Below are 18377 nucleotides of genomic sequence, written 5' to 3'. Positions count from 1 at the left end.
GTTTGACATCTCAACTCCTTACCACGAGGCCCTCAGAGCTCCCTCGAAACTCATGAGTTCTTTAGCAATAACTCAAACACATGACGGACCTCCATGAGTCAGAATCAATTAGATGCAAGTGTTTTGCTTTTAATGATATTAATGATGTCGCATTCATGAATAAAGAATTCAACTCCTAACAGAAAGGTTGTTTCTTCGAAGTTAATACCCACTTTTAGGGCAAACGACAAAATGATATGCCTCCCTAAATAGTCATTGCTTTGGAAACGGTGGGCAGTTCTGCTCTGTTCTAAAATGGTCTCAACAAGACAAAATCGATGTGAAGACAATAGGTTGGATGTTTCTGTTTGGTGTTTTGTTTATTTTCTCTTTGTGGATGACATTTTAAAAGGAACTTGGGCAGTGGTGCAAAACGTACACATGCTAGCAGCTAACAGACAAGGTGGCAGTTCAAACCCACCCACTGGCTCTATGCGAGAAAGACCCATTGGTGGTCTTCTTCTCTAAAGTCAACAACACCCGCGGGTAGTGTTTCCCTGGCAAGTAGGGTAAGTAAAATCACAATTAACCTTGAACTTACAGCTACAATATGGCATATAGAAGATTATGTACCTACTCCAATTGACATTGTAGATTCTAGTTAGAAGTGGGATGCAAAATACATACAGCTTACCACATTTTTCCTTAATGCTGTAATATTTTTCACTTTGCATAGTGCATACAATGTGTTTTGTTATTTATGGTCTAGTATTTAAAAAAATACTCATGAATAAGCACTGACTTTTGAGTTGAGAGGGTGCTCGGGTAGTGTTATGCCACTGGAGTTTGCCTGGGAGCCCAAAGGCAACACCTCTCTGCTCTTGGATCCGCCAGTGACTCTAAAGAAAGGTGTATGATATCCTCCCATGTGATTTACGGCCTCTCAACACCCAATGCAGGTTTAGCCATAAATTGATTCCAACTTGCTGGCATTGAGTTTGAGTGAGTTTGATTAACTCTTATATTGTTATTGCTATTGTTATTGTTATTGTTGTTATTATGTGCTGTCAAGTCGACTGCAACTCATAGCCACTCTCTGCACAAAGCCAGATCCCTGCCCTCTCTTGTGCCAAACTCACTGCCTCAACACATGCATTAACCATATTCTGTGTCAATCCATCTCATCCAGGGTCTTCCTCTCCTGTGCTAGCACTCCACCCTTCCAAGCATGATATCCTTCTCCAAGGACTGGTCTCTGCTGGCTATATGCCCAAAGTATGTGAAACAGAGGGTTCAAAATCTTTGCCTCCAAGGAGCAGCTTGACTTCACCCTCTCCAGGACAGACCTATTTGTTCTCTTGGCAGTTCATGATATGTTCAATATTTTTCTTCAGCACCACAATGCAACGGCATTGATCTTCTTCTATTGTCCTTAGTCATTGTCCGGCTCTCTGATGCATAGCAAGTAAAAATACCATGGTGTGTATCTGGCACACCTTAGTCTGTAGACTAACATCATTGCTCTTTAGCACTCTGGACAGATCCCGGTTAGCATGTTTTCCCAATGCAATTTATCTTTTGATTTCCTGGCTGCTGGTGTCAAGAGTTTTGATTGTGGCCCCGAGCAAGCTGAAATTATTAAAAATCCCAACCTCTTTGCCATCCATCATGATGCTGTCAGTTGGCCCAGTGATAATCTTTGTTTTCTTGATGTTGCACTTCAAATCCATATTGAAGTCTCCATTCCATATATTATCAAAACAAACAAAAATCTCAAGCTCACTACTATGAAGTTGGTTCTTACTTATAACAACTCTCCATTGGGTTTCTGAGGCTTTAAATATTTCTAAGAGAAGACTTGCCATCCTTCTTCTGTGGAGTGACCTAGTACATTACTACATCTCAAGAGGTTCTTAACAGTAAGTTCCTCAAAAACAAAACAAATCCAAACCTACTTCTATCAAGTCAAGTCTCCCACACAGTAACTCTCCATCATGTGTTCTGATGCTGCAAAATTTTCTGGGAGGAGACTGTCCATCCTTCTCCTGAAGAGTGAAGGTAGATTTGAACTACTAACTTTTTAATTACTAGTATCACATGTTATGTACCCTCCCACCCCCAAAAAAGAATACAAATCAGTAGCTAATAAGGAATGTATTTTCTCATTTTTTTCAGCAATTTAGGGATCGAAGTGTTGTTGTTGTTATGTGCCGTCGAGTCATTTCCGACTCATAGCGACCCTATGCACGACAGCCCTAAACCCTGCTCTATCCTGCGCCAACCGCACCACCTCTGACACACCCATCCCTATTACCCCAGTCACGGAATCAATCCATCTCATAGAGGGTCTTCCCCTCCTGTGTTGTCCCTCAACCCTCCCAAGCATGATGTCCCTCTCCAAGGACCCGTCCCTCCTGGCAACATGTCCAAAGTATGTCAGACAAAGCCCCAGAATCCTTGCCTCCAAGGAGTAGCTTGGTTTAATCCTCTCCAAGACAAATCCGTTTGTTTTCCTGGCAGTCCAGGGTACATTCAGTACCCTTCTCCAGCACCACAGCTCAAAAGCATCCACTCTCCTTCTGTCCTTCCTAGTCATTGTCCAACTCTCTGATGCATAACAAGCGATTGCAAATACCATGGCCTCTATCAGGCGCACCTTAGTCTCCAGAGAGACACTGTTGCTCCTGAGTACTTTAGAGAGGTCCCTAACAGCAGACTTTCCCATCGTGATACGCTTTTTGATTTCCTGACTGCTGGTGCCAAGAGTGTTGACTGTGGAGCCGAGCAAACTGAAGCTGTGAACAATCTCAATCTCTTCGTCATCCATCCTGACGCTGCCAATTGGTCCAGTGGTGACAATCTTCTTGACATTGAGCCTCAGTCCATACTGAAGGCTGCAGTCCTTGACCCTTCGCAGCAAGTGCATGAGGGATCAAAGTATAGAGTGTTAATTCTTTGAAAGCACTGAGAGAGAATTTGGTCCATGCTTCTCCACTCTCTTCAGGTACGCCAGGAGTTCTTCATAGTCCAGCAGCAGCCTGGTGTAACATCCCTTTTTGTCTACCTGTCCCTGTGTATCTGATTCTCTTTCTTAAAGATATTTGGAAAATAGAATTGGGAAGAATCCTATGTCCAAAAGACTATGTTAATCTAATGGACAATATCTAAAAAGTTTTTTTTCCAAGCAAGTTCATTTTTGCATGTATTATAGACATCATGAAGACATTAGGAAGATAGACTTAGGACCCATCCTACACTCACTATATTTCCCTAACTGATAACAGCTTCAAAGACTATTTCCAAGCAAGTTCATTTGAATAAGTATTAGAGACTAAGACTTCAGCATACTTGTGTGTATGTATATGTGTCTTGTTTATGTATGTATATTGGGACTGTCATATCAAAATGTCACAAAGTGGATGGCTTTCCAGAATATAAATGTATTTTCTCACAGGACCGGTACTAAGGAGTCCAAATGCAGAGCTATGGTAGGGCCATCTCAGAGAACTTTAGGGTCAGAGTTTATTTGCATTTAGCCCCTGTAATATAGGGATTTTTAGCATTCCTTAACTCAATATGGGCTTCTGATGTTTTATCTTCTTCTCAGTCTGTGACTCCATGGTCATGTCTGTCTTCTTTTGTAGTACACTATTCAGGAAGATTTAGATTAGTAGTCAGTATAGTTTAGTTAACTTAACTGATAACATGTGCCAAAACCCCCTTCTCTTCCCAGCGTCACATTCTCAGGTGAAGCCATTAAGATTTCACTGTGTCTTTCAACCCAAGCAAATTCCTTTTTTGTTTGGTAATATAGACTATTTCTCAATACACAGTGATATCTTCTGAGGACTCTCAATGGCTATTCTATACTGAAATAAAAAGGGTTTCTGATGCATGCTTTCAAGATTAATCATCTCATCACTTTCTTTCAGATATTCTCCTGATAAGTTAATTTCTATAAAAATAGAAAACACACAGCACACTATTATGTTAAGCTGTGATCATCTGATGTTTCATGTTAAAATATATACTGAGACATAGTTGAAAACATAATAAGGTTTAGTGAGAAGTAAATATTAAAAATAATTGATAAAGGGGAAAGTATTTTGTTTGCTTGTATTAAAGACTAGCTCTTATATTGTAAGGGAATGTAGTCCACAGATTTAGGTTACCCTGAGTCTCGGATCAAGCTTCATCCAGCAATTCTCAAGATTTAGTCTCTAGAGCACCTGTTCTTGTGGTTTTCCATGGAAAAGGTGTTACATGGTCCAATGCTTTTGGGTAGCCAGGCATACCTAGTTCCCTTGAGAATTTACATGCACAGTTAAAGTAAAGACTCTTGGTGCTGGGGTTCCAGGACCTCAAAGACCCTTTATTCAACAGGGAATTTTTCAGACGTATTTGGTACAGAGCTTTTCACTTGTCATGTCTATCAAATGGTAACAGGATGTGTGTGTGTGTGTGTGTGTGTGTGTGTATGGTCCTTGCTTTGTCATAATAACTATGAAAATTATATTACACGAATCATGATTCTGCTGGCTGCAATCAATTTTCATACTATTTATTCTTAATAAATCGATTTACTGCAGCCTCATGAAAGGTTAATTTGGAAGGTCATTATTGACTTCTAAATAGATGGGCGATGCTCTTCTTATTTGTACGTTTTTAGCAAATTCACATGTAGACAATAAAATCAAGATATGTCAGAGCATTTGGTCTCTTTTCTAAATATAGAGTCCCAGCTGCATTTGACACATTAATGTGCCTGAACGGAGCATAGAATTTGAAACTGGAAATAGAAACTGAGTTTAATTAGTAAGGTAAACAATAATGGACCTGGGAGCATGAAGAGCATTAGGAGAAAGAGAGCGGGAAGCTTCATTTTGTAGCCTTTGGTAGGTACTTATTTTTTATTTTATTTTTTTTAACAGGAGAGCATTCTAAAACGCCATCTCGGATAATTCAATGAGGTCAAGCACTAGTCTTCCAGCACGGCTGGTCAGCAGGCACCTCTGCTCCCTTCTTCTACAAATCTCACCCCACTTCCTGTCCACTCCGCTCTTGCCATATTGCCTCTTTGCTACCGCTAAGAAGTGTTAGTCTTCTTCCTTCTGGTGTTTGCCCTTGTAGTGTCCCTCTGTCTGGAATTCTCTTTCCTAAAACATTCAGAGAGCATTCTGCTGGTGTATTTTGTAGGGAGTTGTGCTACTAGCCCAAAGGCCGTGCTTCTCTGGCAGTTCAAATCCACCAGCACCTCTGAGATGGTTCCAATTCCTCGGGAGAGAGATGGTCTATTCTCCTCCCATGCACCATAGAGCTTCAGAAACCATTGAAGGTTCATCTGAGAGTCAGTGCACAGCACTGCAATGAAATGTTACTCAGAGAGCGCACTCCCCTTGCTTCAGGTTTCTGAACCAAATATCACCTTATTAACATGATTTCCCCTTGACACTTACATGGTTTTCCTATATGCTCTTTCTTTTTTCTCACTAGCACTTACACGATGGAAAAGTAAATTAAAAACATTTGTGCATTCGATTTTGATCTAGGTCACTTCCTCTGTGGGCTAGTGGTGAGAAGCTGCACTGCAATCCTAATAGTGCAGGGTTCAAATTCACCAGATGCTCCACAGGACAAGGAAGGACAATGTCTTCCCATGCCATTAACTGCCTCTGAAAACCAGCAGAAAGGTCAGCTATGGGTAGGTTCAGACTCCAGGATGCACATAAACTACAACACTGTTCCTAAATTGGGGTCAACTCATTGCTGACTCTCCAGCAGGTTTTTGGAGGATGTCTGTAAATCACACAGGAGCAGACAGGCCATTGTTATTCCATGGAGCAGCTGGTGGATTTGAACCACCAGAGGTTGCCACCTTCGAGTTAGCAGCATAACTCTGTATAGACTAATTCACAAGGGTGGGTGGTCTATGAGTGTTAGTCATATCTCCAGCTGTAGAATAATGTGTGACACACATGTTATGAATGAGTATCGAGTCCTTGGTATAGTTAGGGCACGTGAGTAGACTTTCAAGAGCTAATTGATGAATAATATCTACATTTATTGGTCCTCGTAATAATGTTTCCAGAAGCTCTGATGGCATAGTGTTTAAGCACTAGAATTATCTTAAGTGGTTAAGCACTGAGATAACAGTCACTCAGTGATTTGAATCCACCAATAATCCACACAATATAGACATGGCAGTCTACTACCTCATAGGTTACAGCCTAGTCCGCCCCGTGGGGCTGATCTACTCTGCCCAATGGGGTTACAAAATAGGAATAGATTCATGGCATCTAACAACAGCAGTCCTTCAACTGGCTCAGAGAATCATGAAGACATGATAAGTGGCATTAAACCATACCTAGAAAATTTGCAAAATATCTATGCATGTAGCTCCCTACCACAACACACGGGAGAGCCAGAACTCAACCATGCTTCTGTGGTCTTCAAGTCTCACAAATTTTCCACATTTGACAAGGTGAAATCTTATAGACCCTGCTTTACAGCAAGTTCCTCAAAGTAAAAGCTACTTGATTCATATGTTTGTTACCATTTCTACCTAAAGAGATAATTCCATTTGCTAGATTATCACTACCATAAAATAAAGTTTGACATACAGCAATCCTACAAAACAAAGTAGAGTTGTCTCATAGCATTTTCAAGGCTGTAAATCTTTACAGAAATAGACTGTGATATTTTGTCCAATAGAATGACCAGTGGATTTTAATTTGAATTAATAAAGACAAATATCTATACAGAAATAAATGCTAAGTTAAAATGTTAGACAGATAATCGATGGGGGCACTAAGAAGGGAGCTTCAAAATGTTAGATAATTTAGAGGATAGGATACTTCCTTAATTCTAGTTGGTTTTGAGTTCATTGGTAGAAAATATCAGCCTAACAAGGGTTTTGAAATTAAAAGTCACAACCCACTTGTGCTTTATAGAGATTAATTAAGCATCTTAAACTTTATTAATAAACAGGGAGATTTCTAAGCCAGAAGGCAACTTGGGAAGTAATTCCAACAAAGTAAGAGATAATGAGGATCTGGAGTAGAGTAGAAAAAGCAGAAATGGAAAAGAGGGCAAGAAGAAATGGACTGCTTAGTTAGAAAACTTGAAGCTTATAATTTTAGGGAACATCATGGAGTGTTTAATTGTGGGAACAAGATTTTAAATCTGAAGGATTTAAAGAGTAGAGAACCTTTATGCAAAAATACAATTAAAAAAAGAGAGAGAAAATTGCTTTTAGGTTTAGACCCTGAGGCACTGCTGGTCATCCAGGTGAAGATATTCAGAGACAACTTTAAAGTGTGTCTAAGCAATGGGCCAGTGCTAAACATATAAACAGGCCTCAAGATGATTATCCAAATCACTCCTTCTTAGGATGAATTAGGGTGGCATGAAAATGTGCCTTGGTAGTGCAATATTCAGTTGAGCACTGACTTGAGGAAAAATATTAAGAGGTCATCTCCCACGCTGATTGCCCTAGGACGTGCTCTGAGGAGATTATGCTATGGCACACAAGGTTTCTGTGAATCAGGATTAATTTAGCACACACACAAGACTGATGGAAGAGAGGAAAATATGTGATCATGTTGATTTTTGCATTACTGGAGACATTATTTGGTTTGCCCCATACAACAAATGAGAAATAAAATTTACATTAACCAATATTCCTGGTGGACTCTTTTGAAGATTATAATAGATATTTACTTAAAGTTCTATTTCACTCTACAAATCCTCTAAACTCTACAAACTCTCTAAACTCTATAAATGTACAGAAATGATGGTAGTTATAGAACAGAGTTATGCACAGAAATGAGGATAGTCATAGAACAGAGTCTAGGTCTTTTGTGCAAAACTTACTCTCAGTTGTATTCAACTTGACACTTAACCATTACTAAATGAAACTTGTGTTGTTCTATTTGGAGGAACACTCTCATACTTTGTACATCATTCTTTGTCAATGTGCAGTGTGAAGTAACCTTGGTTTGCTGTGATGCTGAACCTTGTACCACTGGGTTATCAAATACCAGCATGGCTTCCCAATGTGGATAGTGTTTGGTGGAGCTCCCAGCTGTAAAACAAGTTTGGAAGCAGGAGTGGCATCAACTTCCTAAACCACAGGCTTCTGGAAACTCTATGAACTTAGAGAAATGATGGCAGTTATGGAAAGATATTAGCTCTTCTGTTCATAGAGTAGCTATGAATCACGCTCGACTTGACAACAATCAACAACAACAACAACAAAGTAATGTCTAGATCTAGATCGAATCTCTATATCTACCTAGCTAGCTATCATCATCTCATAGAGAGAGCTCTGTTGGCCTAGTGTACAGAAAGTGATGCTACCAAGTCAAAGGTGGGTGATTTTGACCTGCATCCCTCAGACCTGATTTTAATTGTTTTGGCAAACATTTTTCTATGCAGTATAGCACTAGTCGGTCCATTTGCTGTACAGAGGTGACTCATGGTTGCTGTGAAGCTGAACACTGTGACTCTGATGTGTCAAATACCATAATGGACAGTATTTGGTGGAGCTTCCTGATTACAACAAGCTTGGAAATAGGAATGGCATCCACCTTCAAAACAGTTTTCTTTCAGAAACTCTGTGAACTTGGAGAAACGATGAAAGTTATAAAAGTGTTCAGGTCTTTCGTTCATAGGGTAGCTATGAGTCGTCTATGACTCAATGGCACTTAACTAAAACAACACTATATATATGGCAGCCCAAATAGTTCTTAAGTTATGTATTTCATGTTTAACCAACATCATACAAATATTTTGAGAACAGCTGCACCCACAGATTTTATTTACATAATTATTTCTTTGCCCATTTTTTTCTCTTCTTTCTTTCAGATATGGTTCAAAGTAGAATTTATCCTCCTCATATTTTATCCACTGCTCTTTAGATATGATCTATCACCTCATGTCAGGTCCAGGGCTTTTATGCAAAGCATCTTGTCATTATAAAGGTGTTCAGGAAGGCTTCTTATGGCTTCTTTACATCCTCAGCCTCATGTACTGTATCATCTGGCAATAATCTGAGTTTATTGAATCCTACAGCATCATAATACCGTTTTCAGATACCATCTAGCCACTGGCCTGACGCTGCAACAGTAGAATGGCCCGTTATATTGACCCCAGCTGTGGACAGGTTTTGTACCAAGGCCTTGAACTTAAATAAGCTGATTTCCAGGACTTGAACCTCGTTCCTTTAGATCGGCAGTCCAGCTCCTTAACACCAAGTAATCAGAGCTCCCTCGTTAGTCTGTTAGCTTTAATGTGTGTAAATGATGAAATGTGATGCTTGTGAAGCTAGAAATATCTGTATCTTACAACTGGAAGCAAAAACACATCTATTATTTGCTTTAGAGCCCAGAAATAAATTTAGAATTCCAGAGGAAACATATTAAATGAATTGTCTTGATAAAGAAATATATGTTCCAGCTGGGTATTAGAGAATAAATGAACAAAGAAGGATGCTAAATGGTTTTCTGAACATTATAGCAAACAACCAAAACCAAACAAAATTAAAAAATACAAACTATACTATGGCATTAAGTAAAACTTTCAGCACATTGTGAAAATAAAGTCTGGGTTACTATAGTACTGTATGAATGAGAGAAGGAGATCAGGGGTCCTATTTTGAAGGTCTGTCTATCCACTCTGATGAAAATTAGGACAGTATCTCATAAGGAAAGTTAGAGGTTTTTTTTTTCTTCTTTTTTTAAATGTGGGAAGGAAAAAAGAATCTAATTTGCACTTCATAAATGTCCCTGGTTGTAGTGCACTGTGTAAAGTAAGAGGGGTGAGGAATGATATTGCAGTAAGGTGATCTCCTCCATATCACTGGTAGTGGCAACAGAGAGGGACACTTATACTGATGTATCAAAAGCAGGCACTCAGGCCCTGGTGGTTGTTTGGGTGTGAGAATGAGTAAGAAAAATGCAATGTGTATGATAGTCATCTAGTTTGAACAACTAAGTGGAGAAAAGTGTCACCCACACTCTTTAATGCTAAGGATTATTAATGACTTGAATTTCCCGTTCTAGGAGACCAAGTGATGCAGTGTGTGTAGTGTTCGACTCTTCACCAGAAGTTCAGCTGTTTGGACGTGCGTGCCTCTTGGCGTGGGTTAATGACAAGGCAGGCTTCTGGGGAGAATCTCAATCAGGCAGTTCTGCTCTGTCTTACAGAATTTCAGTGAGTCAGAATAATTGATGCTGGGTGAATGATGGTGGTGAAAGATATATTCTGGATCCTTACTGATAAGAAAAATCACATTTCTTTCTCTGGTTATGTAGGATTCTTTTTGAAATTGTGGTCCATAATATGGACCAGGATCTCCTATCAGGATACCCCTGTCTTTAGGGAAAAGATTGTCTGCAACAAGCCAGAAATCTCTCAGTCCAGTTTAGATATAATCGGCGTCCTCTAAGTGGTGGTTTCTGTTTTGAGATATCAGCATCAAGTGTCTCGAACTCTTCTTATTTTAGTATTCCTGACCACCCCCTGCCTAGCGCCTGTGTACATTTCTACAGCAAGCCCAGCTCCTTTGAAAATATTATGTCACACCAGAGCAATTCTTTTGAATTCCAATCCTCTAAAATCACTGGTGCAGAAGGTTTCTTGGTAAAGCTCAGGTCTGAAATAATTGTGTGATTCTATTCCTCATAATTTGGACTCATATGGTTTGTAGAGATTTGGCATGGTCCCGAAACCTTCCCTCCAGCCAGCTTGACACTCCAGATGGTATTGCCTTTCTGAACAAGCTGAATCCTCTGGTCATGGAGTTAAATAGCTTTTATTTTTAAGTCCTTGGCTAGTCTTGCTTACTGCTATTATTCATTTCATTGATTATGAATACATGGATTTTAACTATTGATATTTCTGACTGGTAGAGAACTGTCTTTAGACTATCTTTAAGTGGATAATCTCAACACATAAAACCTACACAGGTCGATGTTTCAAAATCAAATTCACTCCCATTGTATAGGCTCTGACTTAGACAGGATTTCCTATAAACCAATGTCATAAACTGATTCTAATGTAAAGTGGCATTCTTTGGAGGGGGAGGCTTTCATTTTGAGTTTTCACACCTTGCTGCATATTATTGTTTTGAACAGCAAATTATAACATTGAACCTCTGTAAGTTAAGTGCTGAGAATTATGCCATCAGTCAGCTTTCACACTGTAATATTACATACTGTATATGCTGTTGTACTATTGAGTGGAACCGACCCATAGCTTACCTTCCAAAAGGTTTTCAGAGGCAGTAAATTACACAGGGGGAGATAGCCTACCCTTCTCCCATGCAGCAGCTGCTGGATCGAACTGTGTACCTTTTTGGAAGCATGATTCATTACCACTAAGCCACCAGCACTGCCTATGTGGTATACAGTACTAATGAAAAGATATTTCCAAAAAAGTCATTAAATGCGCTTTTTTTTGTATTTCAGATCCTTATAAATGGTAACTACCTGTACATGAGTCTATGAATGTCAAGTTAAACATGTTGTGCACCATTCAGTTGAGATAATTCATGGCTGAGCCTCCAGTGGGCTTTCATAGGTGGCAAATCACACAGAGGAGATCATCTTTCTCTTGTGGTGGATTTGAACTGGCTGCCTTTGTGTTGGCAGTGAAACTCCTTACAACTCAGACATCAGAGCTCCCTCAAAAACCAAGCTTGCCTTTAAGCTTCTCCTGAAACCATTGTTTGAGTTGTTTGAACATGACGGATTTTCTGTGTAGTTAAACATCTCCCCATTATTAATTTTAGGATTTATCTATTTTATACATTCATAATTGTGAGGAAGGGGAAGGATCGGGTAATGTTTTATTCTACTGACAGTATCACTAAAAGTAGGAACAACTTCAACAACAATGTACTAAATACTTGTGAAATGAGTATGGCCTGAAATGCACAAACTTTAAAAAAAATACTTCATTTAATTCTTTAGATACATCCAATGAATTGTTTTAACGGCTCATCAATTCTAGAATACTCATTTTATTTACCACTAGAGAAATAATATGGTCTGAGTGTGACATTTAATTGTTTATTCAAAACGAATTATTAAAATATAGCACAAAGTTAACTCTGTCATTTTGGAATATTGAACCAAAATGAGTGAAATTGTTATATAAAGAAGTATGTAGCTGGGCTACCTATACTTTTAGTTGAAATTTTAACTAAAAATGCATCTTGGGTAATTTTTCAAGACCTACCAATATTTTTTTTTCTTCACTGTGATTTGTACTTTCTACTGTGATTTGAGTGAAAGTTGACTGAGGAAATTGTTTTTCCTTTCAACACAACACACATTTTTAGTTGAGATTTTGACTGTGATCTCTGAACACAGCTGCACTCTTTCTACTCTACCTAGTAAATAGGTCTACTCATTCTTTATTCCTATCCCTTCTTGATGTCTAGTGTCAGAGCTGACATTTTGCTCTCATTGTTGTTTTTCCTAAGTGTTATTATTACCTGTGCAGTTTATCTTTCAATATGACTTTCCCAGCTGTTGTTGGACTTTGCCCTGTAGATGGGCAGGAATATGTAAATTGGGACATGTTAGCCTATCCATAAGGAGGTTGGCTATGCAGCAATCCACAAGGGGATTGGCTAGTCTTGCTATGGCTTTGAGAAAGCCAGCCATAAGAGAGTTAGACCTTATCTGCCTCTGTTGAAAAAGAAGCAAAAGAATGTAGGATACCCTTCAAGACTAGATGTTCTTGCTCTAGCTACGCCTATGGCAGCAGCATCTACAACCAAACTACAGATCTGAGGTGAGATGGGATCTTGGGATTTCTGCATCATTAGGACCACAGCTAAGAGTCTTTGCCCAAGTTTGTGGAACAACTGAAGTGGGTGGGTGGAGGGGAAGGAGACAATATTGGCAGGGCTGAGAACTGTAACACTTGCCTAAAGCCATGAAGCTCAAAGCTGAGGTGCCTGTGAGCACCTTTCAAGAGCCTGCCTGAATGTATTCTGCTACTAACCTGGATTATAATCTTTCGACCCCTCTAACATTTTCTTCTGTGTGGTCTGTGAGCTATTGCATTGGATTTTGGACCCAGGAAAGCAGTAAGATTGATATTGAGATAATTAGAAATAGGTACAGGAGCATGGGGGACATGCATGACCTCATGGAATTGGTTTGGTATTTTTTTAATGCTGTTTATGGGGACAGTTCCCCTTTGTGAAGTTGGAGAAAGGTCAGATTTGGCTGTTCCCTCATGGCCCTTGCTTTTTTAACATTCTCTCCTACACTCCTGTTTATACTTTGGCTGAAAGGTAAACTACAGGAGTGAATTCCTTTTCAGGACTGAAGACTACCTCAGGGCCATAGTCCTTTGAGTTTGACTTTTTTCTGTCAAACCAGGAAATATTGCCTTTATTTATGGTTTTTTATTTTATTCCATATTATCTCTCATTCTGCCCAGGACCTCCTACTGTGATTCTTTCCACAGGGTAAGCAGTTATGGTGGCTGAGCTTTGGGGCCCATTCATTTTTTGGACTAATTGCTTTCATATTCCTTTGGTTTCCTTAACTCTCATTAGCTCTGGATATAGAGAGACCAATAGTTGCATCTTCTATTGTCACCCACAAAATTTGAATATCCCAGTTGCTACTCATTGGAGTAGGATGAAGAACATTGTTTTGTGGACTATCTTATACCAATTGACCCTGATGTCCCCCAAGAGCATGATTCTTTCTCCAGGACCAGTGACTCATTCTCTCAAGAAACTTGATTTTGGCTGATATGTTTTTGAAATTTTCCCCTGGTATGTGCTAATTGTTGTTGCCTTTGTTATGTGCTGTCTTGTCGGAACCAACTTATAGGTTATTCCACAGTGAGTTTTCAGATGTTATAAATCATATGGGAGGAAATTGTTCATCTTTCTTCCAGGGATCAGCTGGATGTGAGCCAACTGTCTTAGGTTCATCAGCATGACTTAACTCATGAGATCACCAGACATTCCATGTGCTCATCTATTTGTGAATATATCTGCAGTACAAATAAATACATAGGTATAAATATCCTCTGTCAAAATGATACCTATTCATAAGCATACGCTCATTTACTTTCTCACCCACATTCAATTATGTATCCACTTATTTACTTTATTAGCTATTTGGGGACTGTGTATGTAACATTGTTTCTTTTTGTTGACTTTAACTCTTGTGCCCTTTCAATTGTCCTTCTTTCTTAATTATTTTGTGTTGACCTCTCCCTTATTTAATATTTTTCCCCTCACTTTTAATTGTCTCACTATAATTTCCGGTAATTGTTTTGAGTTATACAAAACAAAAGAATAGATGTTTGTAAAATTTGAGAACAATGCTTTATTTCAAGTTTCTTACATTGGCAATTAAGAAGAGGAGCAATTAACTTTAAGTAATTCTCCCACAAAGAACAGTAAACATGGTTCATTGTTTCAGTAGTCCTGTAGGTATCTTTAGAAGTAGAAGAATTAAAAAAAAATTTCACCTGCCTTCTATTTGTGTAAGCTGTCACTCTTACCCAATTCATTCATTGAAATATGAAATGAAGTCAGAACCGGTTCAGACTTTAATATTACTTAGTGCTAGAAACTGATTAAGGAAGATTTAAAGAGATTTTGGATTTCCATTCGTTTATTGCTTCACTTTAAGGAAGATTTACCCTGGAGGACATTATGCTGAGTAAAATATCTCACTCACAAAAAACAAATACTCATAGTGCCACTGTTGTAGAATGAGACTGACATCAAGGTTGGGGTGAGATTGAGAAAAACTGGATAGATTACATATACTGAATTGAAACGGATGAGAGAGAGAACAGTTTAAAAGCGATATATGATAGGGTATTATGATTGTCATAGGAATCTAGAATTAAGGGCATTCGGGACAGGGGAGGTGGGAGGGGAATTGTATACCAGAAAGGAAGTTTATCTTTTGCTTTTCAAGGAGAGGAGTGAAACTGGGTGGGAAGGAGGGGGCAGCGTGCAGAGAAAAAAGTGCAACAATGAATGAATGGAAATCCAAGGCTGCACAGTGGAGTGGACTTGAGGGAGAGGGATTGTACAACAATGAAAGAATCTCTCTTTTACTTTTCAAAGAGAAGAGCCAACTGGGGCAGGAGGATGGGCAGGGAGAAAAGTGCAACAATGAATGAATGGAACTCCAAAGTCTCTAAATTTTCATTAAAATTAATAATAAGAATAATTAAAGTAAAAAAAGAAGAATAAAGCTAAGTATCCTGATAAAGATAATTTTATATACATATGTAAAAATATATCTCCTTTATTTTATTGATAACACATGTCACAATACATGAGTATTAGACTTCACTTCTTAAATAATCAGTAAACTACATTGGCCTCACCTTTTAGATGAGGGAATTGCAGACAAAAAACCTCTGACATTTTTTCATATCCAGTTGTATTATTTTGCAACATGCTTTTAAACCAGGGAGAAGGGAAAATAATGAAGAAAAAGGTAAAAATAGAAGAAGAGGTGCATAATAGATTACTGAAGGGCCTAAGTGGCTAGATTTTAGTCTTAGGGTGGAAAAATGGAAAAGTCCCTTTATGCTTCACAGAGAGACCGAGTAAATGTGGAGGGAAATAGTAAGCAAATCACCAGGGTGTGTGTACATTGACCTCCTCCTCGTTTCTTTAGCAAATGAGTCTGAGCACTGGTTATGGATTTATTGATCATATTTTAAAATGACAGATGGCCTGCACATTAGCTTGCACACAAGTCTCTTATCGAAACCCATTGTAACTTGCCAGATGAAACCCAGGAATTGAACTAGACATTGATGGACAAGACCTTCCACTCACCATTGAAAACATGTAGATCCTCCCTGATTAAATTGATGCTTCTGACTTTAATGAGCTGATATTGATTACGTATTTACTGCTACAATATATTATTACATTGCTCTTCACAGTGCCATAGCCAAGAGGTTGTAAGCATTTCTCTTATGAATTCCTTTTTTTTAAGCAAGTAGCTCAACCATAAAACATGACAGTGATATGAAACATTCCACATTGCGTATATCGGATTATAAAATATTTTCAACAATTGAGATATATATATATCTTTTTTCATATTAAGAAAATGAAGATCTGACTTAATCTATGGATTATAACAATATTTCATAAATATTTGCTTTTTAAAAAAAATTGAATATGTTATGCACTGCTGAACAACTTCTTAAGATCACAGAAACAAAAAAAAGAACATTTTCCCAATTTATTCTTGAGTTTGATCATGGACTGTAAACTGAATTTTTATATATTATTATTATTATTACTAAAATCATAACAATATAAGGCAAGAATGATTCTGAGTAGAAAGCTGAAAAAACTGACATCTGTCAGTTTTGAAAGCAATTTTTATTAACCCTCATCATATTCAAAACTATAAAAAATATTTTATTAAAGTCATAAAGAGGTGATTTAGAACTTCAATTTTGGGTAAAAAGGATGTTCCTATTTTTTAGTTTATTAAGTATTCTCGTTCCTACCATTATATTTAAGAGTGTCACGGTATGTCAAAAGCTAGTACATTTTCTCTCCTTTCTTTTTTGGGAAAGGCAATTAAATGTTTTCAAGATTATTTAGTGAATTAGTGAATGAATGCAACAACCAAATTCTTACTATAGCTTTAATAAAGAACACACCAGTTTCTGCCTTTATTTTAAAACTTCATTTCTATATATACTTTTCAGATTTATTTTATAAAATTTTAAATTTTAATTGTGATTTTAATAAAAGTTTACAGACGTTATATTTTCCTTTATTCATTATTGCACATTTTTACTCTCTATTTCTCCCTTCCCACTCTCCCAATTCACTTTAAAAAAAAATAAATATCCATTCATTGTTGTACAATTACCTTCCCCCTCGCCAGTCCCCTTTGTAATATACCTCTTATTCTGGCCTGTTGTCATACATGTAATACCTAATCATAGATTCCTTTTAAACAGTTCTTTCCTTCATCTGTTCCAGTGCAGTGTTCATTACCTATGCACTCTCGTCCTATTTTCCACCCAAAACTCCTTGTCAGGTCTGCTTTGTAACAGTGGTGCTATGGAGTATTTGTCCTTTTTATGGCTGAGATATTTCACTCAACATAATGTCCTGCAGGGTCACCCATGTTGTGTAATGATTTATTGAATTCATTGTTTTGACAGTGCTGCGTAGTATTCCACTGTAGGACTATGTCACAGTTTTTTTTATCCATTTGTTGATGGGCATTTGGGTTGCTTCCATCTCTTTGCTATTGTAAATAACACAGCAATAAACGTGGTTTTATTATTAAAGACTTTTTTTTGTTGTTAAACTGAACAATTTACTAAGATACGACTCAGGTTTTCTTATATGGAGGTTTAGTTAAGGAAAATACACTGATTATTCTGGGACTACTTTATATTTTGAGATCTTTTTTGTTGTTTATACTGGGTTATTAAATATTACCAGGAGGCAAAGTTCAACAGTATAACTTCTTTACACTGAATTAATAAAAGTGAAACTAAAGCAATTTGTTACTAAAAAAATATATTTAGCGATTGATTCATGAAGTAGAGGAACTATAGTAAGGAGCTGTGCTGCCAACTCGAAGTCAGGTGGTTCTAATCCACCAGCTGATCTGCAGGAGCGAGATGGAGAATTTCCTTTCGTGCAATTTAAAGCCTCTGAAAACCCACTAGGTGGTCAACTCTGAGTTTAATCTCATTGTCACATATTAGCAACAATAACAATACTAATTAAACATGAGTTCATCATTTTGTATGTTATGCATTGTATAAAGTGCCCATCATCTTATGATGCTTTCTTCATCTGTGATAGTTTGTACGTTGCTGTGAAGCTGCAAGCCAGACAATCAGTAATTCAAAAATTCAGCAGGATTCTCGCTGTAGAAAGTGCTCAGTGGAGCTTACAGACTGAGATAGACAAGGAAGAAAACTCGGCAATCTATTTCTGTAAGTTTGACCAGTGAAAGCGTAATAATAGCAGTGGAACATTGTGTAAAATAAATAGTGTTGGAAGATGAAGTTTTCTAGTTGGAAGACACTCAGAATACAACTTGGAAAGGAGTGCTATTCAAAATGGTATTTTGAATGATGTAAATGTAGATGAGTAAAGTTTTTAAGGCCTGGCAGTTCCCAACTCAAAGTGAGAATACCCTTAACTATCAGTTCTCAATTGTTATTTGGAATGTAAGTAGTGTCTCTCTCTCTCCCTCACTGCCATCATCTCAAGTCTAATGAGTAGGAAACTCCCATCAGATTCCCACAGCTGTAAATTGCAAAGGGAACTTCTTTCTCTTCCTTCCTTCCTTCCTTCCTTCCTTCCTTCCTTCCTTCCTTCCTTCCTCCTCCTCCTCCTT

The sequence above is a fragment of the Elephantulus edwardii genome, unplaced genomic scaffold (genome assembly GCF_000299155.1).
Source record: "Elephantulus edwardii isolate Elephantulus edwardi_28Jun2011 unplaced genomic scaffold, EleEdw1.0 scaffold00004, whole genome shotgun sequence".
In the NCBI taxonomy this organism is placed as follows: domain Eukaryota; kingdom Metazoa; phylum Chordata; class Mammalia; order Macroscelidea; family Macroscelididae; genus Elephantulus; species Elephantulus edwardii.
Note: the sequence above shows the minus strand (reverse complement) of the source record.